At 43.9% G+C, this 13,667-nt stretch overlaps 1 protein-coding gene across 6 annotated transcripts in view; it reads right to left on the minus strand.

Annotated features, from left to right (window-relative positions):
* Nucleotides 1–13,667, minus strand: part of LOC143039543 (uncharacterized protein CG43867) — a 284,063-nt gene that overhangs the window by 152,049 nt on the left and 118,347 nt on the right. The window lies entirely within an intron of this gene.

Raw genomic sequence — 13,667 nt, forward strand, 5'->3', positions numbered from 1 at the left:
AACGTACTTCGCAACTTGTCCGAAATATGGAGGCATTGCATCCAGTCAGGCATAACATTTATTCGCCTTTATTTCTGCTTGTGGAAAGGACTATCAGTATATCTGTCCAGAAGTGCCTTAGGTTCAAATGTTCAATTGCACATAAACACCGATATCTGATTGTAACATTTTAATATTTTCAGTGCTGGGGGATCGTATATTCTGTCGTTTGACAATTGTATGAAACAAATGTGTGGAATGAAGCTATACTCGTCTCCAGTCTTCAAACAATATTTCTTTCCTCTAGGGCGTCTAAAAAACACACACACACACACACACACACTCACACACATACGTCTTTCTCTCGTTAAACGGTCGATCTCATCATCATAATTATCATCACCAGTCCTACTAGGAAGGTGAACCAAGACTTCAAAACTTGTCAGTATATTTGTTTTACTTTACGTCTGGATGTCCTACGGACAGAATAATAAAGAAAAATCACAAGAGTAATGGTAATAGTATTTCCCGATCATTCTAAGACTGTATACCCACAGTCATAGGTGAGGTGCCTACGACAGGAGGCGCTAAGTAGCTGCGGCCGGAGCCGTCACCTTTGCCCTATAGTAGGTCACACAGTCACTGCTGAAAATCGGAGAGAAGAGAAGGACTCGAACCCATGACTAACGAATACGAGGCTAGCATGCTTCCGATGACGTCACCAGTGCAGAGCTATAGGGAGGCTCCCCTAAGCAAAATGCTGTAATGACTGCCATTTATTTTATATTATTTGTTTGCTATTATTTGCCTGTTTATTATTATTTGCTTGACTTTCATTGATTATTATTTACTATTTACTTGTTTGTTTATTGTTTATTAATTTTATTATTATTCATATTATCATAATTTTATTTATCTATTTATCATTACGTTTTTTCGCGTCCGACCTAGTTATGCACCAAAAGGTCTCCTGTCGGCCTGCTCCGCCTTTGTAATCCTTTGTAACAAAACCGGTGAGAGGAATCCAAACACAACAAACATAGATGGGTAATTCTGAATTAATTTTACTTATACCGATCATTCTACGCTGACACTAAATATTTGTTTGCTCAATAGTGAAACTAGAGCAGAGGTCGTTTGGCAATGGAAACAAGGACAATATCAGGATTATTGTCAATATATATTGACCACGCCCCTTCCTTTGTGATTCACCATGGTCTTTGAATCACGTGTTGGACTCGTGATCGACAGCTTCTTTCCTCCCGGAAAAGAGCTCAGCGCTCGTATATGACCGATCTATGGGTAATGCTGTGACCTTACACACACACACAACTCCTGGCCCACGAGAGTTGAAGCAACGACTCGAAGCGGAGCGATACTGAAATTATTTCAGCAGTGGACGGGATTCGAGCCCAGACCGCCATAGTGACAGTCGGGGACTCTACCAACCGCGCCACCGAGTCGTGTCCTATGTGCCGTGCGCACAAGGATTCCAGGAACTTAGGGCGGTCGACGTCGTGAAGGAAGGAAGGAGAGGAGGAGGAGGAGGAGGAGGGGAGGAGGAGGAGGAGGAGGGAGAGAAAATGAATGCACATTTTAACAACAAGGGGCTTTCCTATAATGTTACTTTTTCACTGCGCCTTATGTGTATTTTTTTCCTTTTCTTTTCGTCTTCATCGTTCCTGCGCTCGTTGTCTCGTTCAAAAAGGCACGTTGCTCGTATGGTGCACGTACATCGCTTTCTACTCAACAGGAACGTCCATTTCAACAATCATTCCCGTCTTCTCGATTTTCCCTACTTCTCCCTGTGACGTCCCTCAACCGCTTGTGTCCCGGGTGGGGACAGAATATTCGGATCATTTCCGTGGCACCCTTCTCCCCCACCATCACCACGGTCATGATCGGGTTAAGGTCCATAGACACTTCCTCACACTTGGTATACGCCGGATGCTGGGATTCCCCTTTATCCACACACACACACACACACACACACACACACACACACACACCTCGAATCGCTGTGGTTAGAGTTCCCGGCCGCCACTACGGCGGCCCGGGTCCGACTCCCGCCCAGGGCTGAAATAATTTCAGTATCGCTGCGCTGCTGGGTGTTACTCCAACTCTCGTGGGTGGAGAGTTGTGTGTGTGTGTGTGCGTGTAAGGTCACAGTATCACCCATAGATCGGTCATACATGAGCTCTCATTCGGGAGGGAAATATCTGTCGATTACGAGTCCAACACGTGATCCAAGACCATGGTGAATCACACAAACCCACACTCCCTCGCTAATGAGGGAGTTGTAATCAAACTCGATTCATCTCCACGGAACTCCCACCCCTCCCCACTTGAGTGCCAATGGCTTCCGGTCCATCTCGATGAGGAGTGTCACTCCTGGATGCCAACTCTTCAGCGCCACCCACCGTGTCACACTCTCAGTGAGGAGCCTATTACATCAGGAGTGTAATGGTGAAAGAATATCCCTTGTGTGTTGTACATACGTATTTGTAATATTGTTCATCTATTATTGTATATCTAATGTATTATTGTGAGAACCCAGTGTATGTTTTTCCCGCCAAGGCTGAGCTTGGTGGCGTGGCTTGGCGTCAGTCAGTCTTAATTCTGCTTACGAAGCGACCGCACGCTTGTTTTTTGTTTTTAGTGCTAAATCATTTATATATTAATTTCGATTCTGTTTCATTAGCCACCCTACGCCAGGAGGCGCTGAGTACCTGCGGCCGAAGCCGTCACCGTTGTTGTACCATCCCCTTTAGGGACTCTTGGGGGGCAGGGAAGTAACAGTCACTCCTGGGAATAGGAGAGGCGTGCGGGATTCGAACCCAGAACTGAGTGAATGCGAGACCAGCACGCTACCGACTACGCTATCCCCGAGGTTCTCTTTCACGGTAGCAAAAGGGGAAAATTCCATCGTCAACCCTAAGCGCCCCGGTGGCAGACAATGCTACCCTCACCGCGTCCCCTCACTCTCCTTTGTCCCTACTCCCCTTAGTCATCCCTCCTCTCGCCTCCCGCTCTCCTCCCCTCAGAGCCTGGCCTGGCCTGGCTTGGCCTGGCCCTCCTTCCAGCTTATCTTTATCTTTCCGAGCAATAAACCCTCTTGTGCGAGGCAGGGACTTGCTTGGCTCCCACCACCCTCCACCACACACTCATTTTTTTTTTTTTTTTTTTTTTTCTTCAGCGGGAGGAACCATTACCCACCCAATACAGCTCCTGGGCGACTTTGTAAAGATGGGCAAGTAGCTGTACACACGCACGCACTGACACACACACAAACAGATATATATATATATATATATATATATATATATTTGGAAATAAATTCTCCTACTGGGATTCGAACCCCCGCCTGAGCGGCTTGTTTTTTATAAAATGAAGACCGTACCATCACGCCACCATGACCCTTCAAAACGGAACTTAGAAAAAAATATATACATATACTGTATGTATATATATATATATATATATATATATATATATATAAAATGTATATATACATACACACACACACACACACATAATGCTTGCCGTCCATGTGTCTACACTATATTAAAGAACCTTTTCTCTACTGTTATCAATACATTTGTTCTGGCTGCCGTCAGGTGGTTTTATTCAGCCATAAGAATTCACCCCAGCGATTAACCCTTCCACTTGTATTTACGTCTTATAAGTTCATTCCTGCTGAAGCCAGGCGATTTTATTCAGGCAGGGAAAAAACAAAATTAATCAAAGACTTCCTCAGTTCACATAAGTTTTCTTCTCGTCTACTTCCCCCAGCTGTTCCTGAGTCTTGCAGGAGTCATCCACGACCTTAGCCGGGTCATCAAGAGACCCCACCCCATCCCACCCCCTCACCCACCGCCTCCTCCTCCTCCAAGGGTCCTCTTGGTTTTCTTTAGGCGGACTCTACATGAGCACTAATTGGAATTGTCTTCTCCCTTTCTTCTACCCACATTCTACTTCTCATTCTTGTCGTTTTCTTTTTCTTCTTCTTCTTCTTCCTTTCTTCTTCTTCTCCTTCTTTTTCCTTTCTTCTTCTTCTTCTTCCTTTCTTCTTCTTCTCCTTCTTTTTCTCTTTCTTCTTCCTCTTCTCCTTTTTCTTCTTCTGTTTTTCTTTTCTTTTCTTCTTCTGTTTTCCTTTCCTTTTCTTCTTGTTTTCCTTCTTTTTCCTCTCCCTCCACCTCTTTTTCTTCTTCTTCTTCTCTTTCAACTTCCTTTTCTTTTTCCTCTTCCTCTTTTTCCTTTTACCTCTTCTTTTTACTTCTTTTCCTCTTCTTATTACTATTCTTTTTCCTCCTCTTCCTCTTTTTCCTTTTTCCTCTTCATCTTCTTTTTCCTCTTCTTTTTACTTCTTTTTCCTCTTCCTCTTTTTCCTTTTTCCTCTTCATCTTCTTTTTCCTCTTCTTTTCCTCTTCTTATTACTATTCTTTTTCCTCCTCTTCCTCCTCTACTTCTTCTTGCTGTACCCACTTAAGAGGAGGTTGTTCCTTTCTTCTTTGGCCTCGTCTTCGCCTTCCTCCTTGTCCTGTCCTTTCTCCTCAGGTGCCCCCCCCCCACAACCCCCCACCCCCCTCCCCCCACTCCCCAAACGGATCCTCCTCTTTTGGGCAACAGACCCGAGAAAGAACAAACCCCATCGGAAGTGGAGTGCGCAGGAAAATGACCTTGATGATGATGACGATCTCTGAATGAAACTTGGCTCAATTAGCTTAGGTCATGCTACGTCAAGTTAGGGTCAGTCACGTTTAACTTAGTGACCTGTAGTGACCTTTGTTTCGCAGGAAAATGACCTTGATGACGATGACGATCTCTGAACGAGACTTGCTTCAATTAGCTTAGGTCAGGCTAGGTCAAATCACGTTTAACTTGGTCACCAGTGGCAACGTTTGTTTCGTTATTTCTGTGACAATTTCCAGCGCTTCTGTCCTTGACGATGATGACGATCTCTGAATGATACTTGCTTCAGTTAGCTTAGGTCAGGCTAGGTTAGGGAAAGTCACGTTTGACTTGGACACCAGTAGTGACCTATGTTTCGTTATTTTCTTGACAAATACCAGTGCTTCTATCCTTGGGGACAATATAACCAGGAATGAGAGGCGGACGGTAGAACATAAAAATAGAGACTGCAAGAGACCATAAGGCCTATACTAGGCAGTTCCATGTTACCACCCTTCATCTCTATCCATAGTCATCTAACCTTTCCTTAAACAAGCAATTGTTTCAGAGCTCATTACATTGTTACCAAGTCTATTCCATTCGTCAACTCCTCTTCTGGTAAACTAGTTCTTTGTTCATTTGCCCACAGAACTTAGTCTCTAAGGCCCAGCCCTGGCATCCAACTAGACCAAGACTACTGGTACAGTTGGTGTTTGAGAACGACCCCCCTCCCCCAGACTCTCCCCTCTCTTCCTCTAAGAGGAAGAGGAAGAGGAAGAGGAGGAGGAGGAGGAGGAGGATGTGTGAGAACGACTCCCCTCTCCCAGACCCTCACCCTCCTTCCTCCAAGAGGAAGAGGAGGAGGAAAGGGAGGAGGAAGGGGAGGAGGAAGGGGAGGAGGAGGAAGAGGAGGAAGAGGAGGAGGAAGAGGCAGAGCGTGTACGTGTGACCTTTTCGCCGAGAAATCGCCGTGAAAGGTTATCAACGTCGATTCTATTTTCCCCGAAACTACAATTTTCTTTTCTCAACTTGAGTATTGGGTATTTTTAGTTTGGGTCCCTCCCTTCGTGTGGGACCTTGAAGACCCTAAACTCTGAAGGCAAACATAAATACATACATACATATACCAAAGGCTTTTTCCCCCCTTGTTACTGTCCTGTACCATTTCTCTGAATATTCATTTCCTTTTTTCGCCTACCTACCCTGTGGTGGGGGAAAAGAATACTGCCACCAAGGATTTCCACTTGAATCGTAGAAGGCGACAAAAAAAAGAGACGGGGGATGGGATTAGGAGTCCTACTACCTGTAGCCCCGAAAGGGGACATTCCTGAAAAAAATAAGAAATAAAAAAAAAAAAAAAAAAAAAAAATCCCTCTCCTTACCTCCCTCTCTCTCTCTCTCTCTCTCTCTATATATATATATATATATATATATATATATATATATACATATATATATATATATATATTATATATATATATATATATATATCCCTCTCTCTTGTCCATGTCGTGCTTGTGTTACAATCAACTGTAAGGACACAATACTCCGAAGGAAGACCTTTCGCTTTATAATTGAGTTAGAGATAGAAACAAAATAAAAAAAGCAAAAAATAAAATAAAATAAATACAAAATAATAATAATGATAATGATAATAATAATAAAAATAAAAGTAAAATATACTCATACATACATGTATATACATATTATATATATATATATATTCATATATATACATATATATATTCATATATATATATATATATATATATATATATATATATTCATATATATATATATATATATATATATATATATATGCCAAATTACGGTTAAGGAAAATTATAACAAAATAAAATCAAACAACTTCACATACATCGTCATCTAGCAACCAAACAAACGACCCAATTAACTGACTCAACACTGTACGGGTTTGACATTTCTTAAACCGATTCACTTAAATCTTCCAACTGCGCTGCAAGCCAGCAAGCCAGCAAGCCAGCCAGCCAACCGGGGTGCAATCCATCGCCTCAGAGGGCCCCCCCCACCCCACCCCCCAGTCTCTGACTCAGTGTGGGGGTGGGGGGTGGGGGAGGAATGTCTCCCCGTTGCTTCTGGGTCAAAATCTTCGTCCAGTTACTAAACACGAAAAAAGTCCTGATGATGTTGATGATACTATCCGTCCCATTTGAAATGGTGAACATCTCCATCACGGCCCTGAGAATGACCACCTGGGTATATAGGTAAGGAGCCTACGCCTGGAGACGCCTAACTGCGGCCGAAGCCGTCACCTTTGCCCTATGCTGTTTTTAAGGTTCTAGGGGCAGGAGAGGAGAGCGGGGCTCGAATCCACATCTCAGTGATTGCGAGACTAGACGCAAGAGGAATATATTCATTCAACGATGAGGGGGAGGGGGGAGGGGGGAGGGCGAGGGAGGAAGTGAGAGGGGAGGAGGAAAGAGGGAGGAGAGACGAGGAGAAGAGGGAGGAAACACAGGGAGCGAAGATAGGGAGGGAGGGAGATAGGGGGGATGGGGAGGAGAGGGATGGATGTGGGAGATGAGGGAGGGAGAAGGGGGAGGAGGGATGGGAAGGGAGGGAGGGAGAAGGGGGAGGAAGGAGGGGAGGGAGTTGGAGGAGGAAGCGAGGATGGGGAGGATAGGGAGGTGGGGAGGAGGGGAGAGGAAGGGAGGTGGGAGATGAGGGAGGGAGAAAGGATAGGAGGGAGGGGGAGGGAAAAGGGGGAAGAGGGAAAAGGGGGATGAGGGAGGAAGGAGAGGGAGGGAGGAGGAAAGGGGAGGAGAAAGGAGGGAGGGGAGGAGGTTCAAAACTATGGTCCTATCCTGACTACGGCCGACGACAAGTAGTACAGATTTGAGCATCATCCGATGCTAATCACTCTTCAGCTTCAATGCTCTGTGTGTGTGTGGGGGGGGGGGGGGCGACCGGCGCGCACGTCATCCCGATGACATGACCATTGTTAATTCGGGACAAAAATATGATCATTCTTTTATTTAGTGGACAAGATTATATTACATGTTCCTGCAACGTATATTAACATTGATCAAACTGGGTAGATTATACCTTGAAAGGTTTTATATGTACATGCATGTATGCATGTATGTATATATATATATATAATATATATATATATGTATATATATATATATATATATATATATATATATAAAATATATATGCGAGAGTGACCACTGGGAAAGAGAAAGTAAACGAAGGAAAGCGCTTTCGTATATCACATCTAGTGCAAAGTACATGTCCTTTGCACTGGATGTAATATACGAAAGCGCTTTGCTTAGTTCAGTCTCTCTTTCCCAGTGGTCACTCTTACACAATTGAACACAAGTTACCAGTGTTTCTCATTAGCACACACACACACACACACACACACACACACACACACACACACATATATATATATATACATATATATATATATATATATATATATATATATATGTGTGTGTGTGTGTGTGTGTGTGTGTGTGTGTGTGTGTGTGTGTGTGTGTGTGTGTGTCAAAACATACAAATCCCACCGACGTGCGGGGAGGCGGGGCTTATGAAGTGACGTCATATCGCCTGAAATCGCAGGCTAGGTTAAGTTAGTTTAGGCTGGGTTAGATTAGGCTAGGCTAAGTTAGGTTAGGTTAGGCTAGGTTGGGTTGAGTTAGATTGAGTTAGGTTAGGTTAGGTTAAGTTAGGCTAGGTTGGGTTGAGTTAGATTGAGTTAGGTTAGGTTAGGTTAAGTTAGGTTAGATTGAGTTAGGTTAGGCTAGGTTAGGTTGAGTTGGGTTCGATTCCATTTTGTTCAGGTCGATTTGGTGATCTTTAACACGACTATGATTCGAATCTTCCCCATAAAAAGAGAGAAGAGGAAAAAGAGAGAAGAGAGGAAAGAGAGAGAGAGAGAGAGAGAGAGAAAACGATCGTCCTGAATCGCAATCGCCCGTTACGAACACACACACACACAAGCACACACACACACACACACACACACATCCATGCTTTCTTGCGAGTTTCTAAGCTTCCCTTTGTCTGTGGCAGCATCTGTGTCCATGTCTCAACCCTTGCAAACAGGCGCTTGTTATTATCCTTCGCAGGCTGCCTTCCGTCGCTCCCATTGTTTCACACCCCACACCCATTCCCCCCTCGCTCGGATTCTTTTGTCAGTTTCCATTTTCTCCACAAGTTACTCGCTCCATTTTTTCTTTTATTTTTTTCTTTCTTTCTGTTCTCAATGCCATGGCTCCCCCCCCCCCGGGAATCTTTCGTGTTTATTACTGTTTTCCGTACCCCCCCTCCCCCCCCCATCCTCTCTCCGTCGCCTCTCTCTTTCTCTTTTGATTCTTCTGCTCTTTGGTACTACTTTCGACACGTGTCCCCATTCTGGCTGCTGCCACGCGATTCTCTTCAGCTGAAGGTGACCCCTGAACCAGCAAAAGGACTCAACCACTAATTACGCTTCGGGGGGATTTGTTCCAGCTGTCGCCAGGCGATTTTATTCACATGAAGAAACCCAACCTTTCGTGACAATGAGGTTTAAGCCTGTTACCATTATCCCCCATTTCGGTATACAGGGTGGCACAAAAGTTAACCCAAACATTATTAATTTACCTATTTTTACCTCAGGCAAAAGTTACTTTACCCAAACATTATTAACTGATCTATTTTCATCTCAGGCAAGTTACCTTACCCAAATATGATTGATTCATCTATTTCTATCTCAGACAAAAGTTACCTTGCCCAAACATTATTAATTTATCTATTTTCATCTCAGACAAATGTTACCTTTCCCAAACATGATTAATTCATCGTCCAAAGATTCTATCCAATGAAATCGTTGGAAGGATCCGAGGATCACTGCCAGTTCCCTTGGACAGCCCTCTTGGTCATTTCCTTCACTTCGCCCTTCAAGTCTTCTGGCTACTGTGCCAGGGAACTCGAGAAAAACAAATAAATAAATAAATAAATGAATAAATGAATAAAATCATATAACTTTTCAATATTTCGTACTGGTTAATCCACAACGATTTAATTCAGATTGATGGGTTACTAATTGTGTGTGTGTGTGTGTGTGTGTGTGTGTGTGTGTGTGTGTGTGTGTGTGTGTGTGTGGTGGTGGGGGGGGGGGAGGGAGACAAGGTCCCAAACAGACCTACAATTTCTATGAAAGAAAAAATTAGGAACCGAGTGAAAAGATATGACGATTGGTGAGTTGGTCTGCACATATGAGGAAAAATACTATGAAGAGTACGTGGAGAGAGTGAGAGAGAGAGAGAGAGAGAGAGAGAGAGAGAGAGAAATTAATGAAAGAGGTGGAATGACTTTGAGTGAAAACAAACATGATATATAATATATATATATATATATATATATATATATATATATATATACATATATATATATATATATATATATGGGAAAGGCGGAGGGGGAAACACGGGTCTTTATCTGATTATCGAGTTTATTCCTGACCGGTTTCGCTTACAATAGCTTCTTCAGAGAAGCTATTGTAAGCGAAACCGGTCAGGAATAAACTCGATAATCAGATAAAGACCCGTGTTTCCCCCTCCACCTTTCCCATAATTTGTCCCAATGTCTCTACATATATATATATATATATATATATATATATATTTACACACACACACACACCAAAGGCTCCCCCTTACAAAGGAGGTAGCCAAAAAACAGACATAGAAACCACTCCCACCCATTCCATTCCCTAGATACTTCACTCCCTTCTTCCCTCCCTCTCATCTTGGCACCTGGATGACGGGTCATCCCTACATATATATATATATATTGAGACATTCTGACAGGTTGATGTAAGCGGAGTAGGAAACACATGAGTCTTAGTCTTGAGTTTATTCCTGACTAGTTTCGCAGGTTTTCTTTTTCAAAGGAATCCTTTGAAAAAGCATACCTGCGATACCAGTCATGAATAAACTCAAGACTAAGACTCCTATGTTTCCTATTCCGCTTACATCATACATATATACATATATATATACATATATATATATATATATATATATGTTGAAGTATATATTCTGATCCTAAGCGTAGTTCTCTTCTGTTAAAGAGAGAAGTTATTCAAACTTAGTTCGAGTCTTTGTTCAGTTAAGAGAGTAAATGTGGCGGCACACTAGGCAGGCTAGCATGCTACTTGCTTTTGCTATTTCGTTTGAATAGAAACTACTTCGGTTACAACATGCTAGACTTCCGTGATAAGAACATTTCAACAATGTGTCTAACATTCGTATTCTAGGTTTAACATCTCTAAGTTCGTCGTTCAGCTTCTCACTATAATATGACGCAAAAGTAATTTGACATTTGGAAATTTGAAAAACAAAAGATCGTAACCGAAGTCGTTGCTACTCAAACCAAGTAGCATGCTAGCGAGAAGTGCCCAGTGTTCCGCTACTTCAAGAAAGCCTTCTTGCTTACCGGCGGCCCAGTTGGTGAGCTAAACAAATTCCTCGCAGACTCCATTAAAACAATTCACAAGTCTTAAGATTTAGCCTGATTAATAATTAAACAACACGCAACAGCGCCTCTACCTTTTACCCTAATTAATCGACAAATTCACGTGTTAATTTGCCTGCCTTTAGCTTTTTATTCATTTATTCTGTTCATTTGTGTTTTTAATTGTGCTTTTAGTCTCGAGATATCAGTAGAATGGTTCTCCAGATGATTAATACAAGTTTCCCAAAAACAATAAATAACGTGGCGGTTATAAACGTATTCCACGCTCTGATGATCTTTTGCGGTAACGAAACGTTGCACAAATGTTTACAAAGAATCAGAACCCAAGACGAATGAGGATCCAAAACGCGTGCGCGCGCACACACACACACAAACACACACTTAGACACACATATAAACACACACACACAGACATGTAAACAAACACACTCTCTTAGACACACATATAAACACACACACACACATGCACACACATATAAACACACTCTCAGACACACATAAATACATACACACACACACACATGCACACATTTAAACACACACATGCACACATATAAACACACACACACACACACACATATAAACACGCTCTCAGACACACATATAAATACACACACACATGCACACATATAAACACACACACATGCACACATATAAACACACACACACACACACGCACACACATATAAACACACATACATACACATGCACGCACACACACACACACACACACACACACACGAAGAAATCCCTCCGGGAGGAAGATTCCAACATGGGATTGACTTGGTTGGCAAGGAATGGGATTCTAAAAGTGATCCCAACAACTAAATCGGGATAAAAAAGAATTCAAACTTTCCGTGGAGGAAGAGACATAGCCTTGCCATTGTTTACCACGATTCCTTTTCGCCTTCTCGGCAAACAAGAGAGAGAGAGAGAGAGAGAGAGAGAGAGAGAGAGAGAGAGAGAGAGAGAGAGAGAGAGAGAGAGAGAGGGGAGGGAGAGGAGAGAGAGAGGGGGGAGGGAGAGGAGAGAGAGAGAGAGAGAGAGAGAGAGAGAGAGAGAGAGAGAGAGAGAGAGAGAGAAAGAGAGAGAGAGAGCATATGCAACGACCCAAACACCGCCAACAACAATGAACCTACATCGGCGACGACCGTTACTGGACAAATGTGTTTGAAATAATACCCATCCCCCCGATTACATATTTGGCCCATGCCCTGACGCACAGTGAGACCCCTTTTATTGCAAATGTAATCAATTTCAATCCCACGTAAAGTTGCTCAACCTAGTCTGTCCGCTGGCTTTGCGCATGCGCTAAAAGCGGGCTGGAATGCTATCCCCCACCCCCTCCCCACCCCCACCCGCTCACCGCCGCGCGCCGACCATTTCCTCCTCCTCCTCCTTCTTCTTCTTTTGTTTCGCCACGGGGTGGGGGGGGGCAAACAAACAAACAACTAAAGAAGACAGGACCATCCAGGGCTCAGCTTGAAATGCAAGGCTAATGTGGAACTGGTGGTAACTCAGTCGAAATGCTGGTGCAAGACCAAACTGTCCCAACTGGTGTGAAGCTGGGTTCTTGCCAATCAATACCAGTGCGGGGGAGAAGGAGGAGGAGGCGGAGGAGGAGGAGGAGGAGCAGGAGGAGTATGTAGGAGGAAATGGAGGAGGAGGAAATGGGGAAGAGGATATGGGGGAGGAAGGGAGGAAACAATTGGAAGAAGAGGAGGAGGAGTATGTAGGAGGAGGAGGAGGAAAGGTGGAATAGGGTATGGGGGAGGAAGAGTTGAAAGAAGGGGATGAAGAGGAAGAGGAGGAGCAGGAAGAAAAGGAGGAGGACGAGTAGGAAGAACAAGAGGACGGGAAGGAAGTGGAAAAGGACAAGGAAGAGGAGGAGGAGGAGGAGGATGGGTTGGAGGAGGAGAACATGGGAGAGGAGGAGGAGGAAGAGGAGGAAAAAGAGAAGTGAGTGAAACAGAAGGAGAAGCAGTAAGAGAGGAAGAAGTGGCGAAGAATAGTAGAAAGAGGAGGAGCGAGGAAGAGGAGGAGGAGGAGGATGAAGAAGAGGAACAAAAGGAACAAGAGGAAGAGGAGGAGGAGGAGGAGCAGGTGGAGAAAGGCGAGGAGGAGGAGGAGGAAGAGGAGGAGGAGGAGGAAGAGGAGGAGGAAGAGGAGGTCTGTGGGAATCGTTACAGCCTGTACTAAATCGGCCTGACGTGGCAGGAGTAGGAGTAGGAGGAGGAGGAGGAGGAGGAGGAGGAGGAGGAGGAGGAGGAGGAGGAAGGAGGTTGAGGATTGGGTTTGTGGTTAGTCTCTGGGTGATCCAAAACCCTCAAATTTGCGACCCATCTGCTCTCTCTCTCTTTCTTTCTCTCTCTCTCTCTCTCTCTCTCTCTCTATCTAGGCAGGCAGGCAGGCAGGCAGGCAGGCTAGCCTGTAATTACACGAAGTCGAGTCATTACTGTCCCAAGTGTGTATTGATCACCACCTGTATTATCAGGTGGTGCTAATTCATC

The sequence above is a fragment of the Oratosquilla oratoria genome, chromosome 26 (assembly GCF_046742065.1).
Source record: "Oratosquilla oratoria isolate Oo_2021 chromosome 26, ASM4674206v1, whole genome shotgun sequence".
In the NCBI taxonomy this organism is placed as follows: domain Eukaryota; kingdom Metazoa; phylum Arthropoda; class Malacostraca; order Stomatopoda; family Squillidae; genus Oratosquilla; species Oratosquilla oratoria.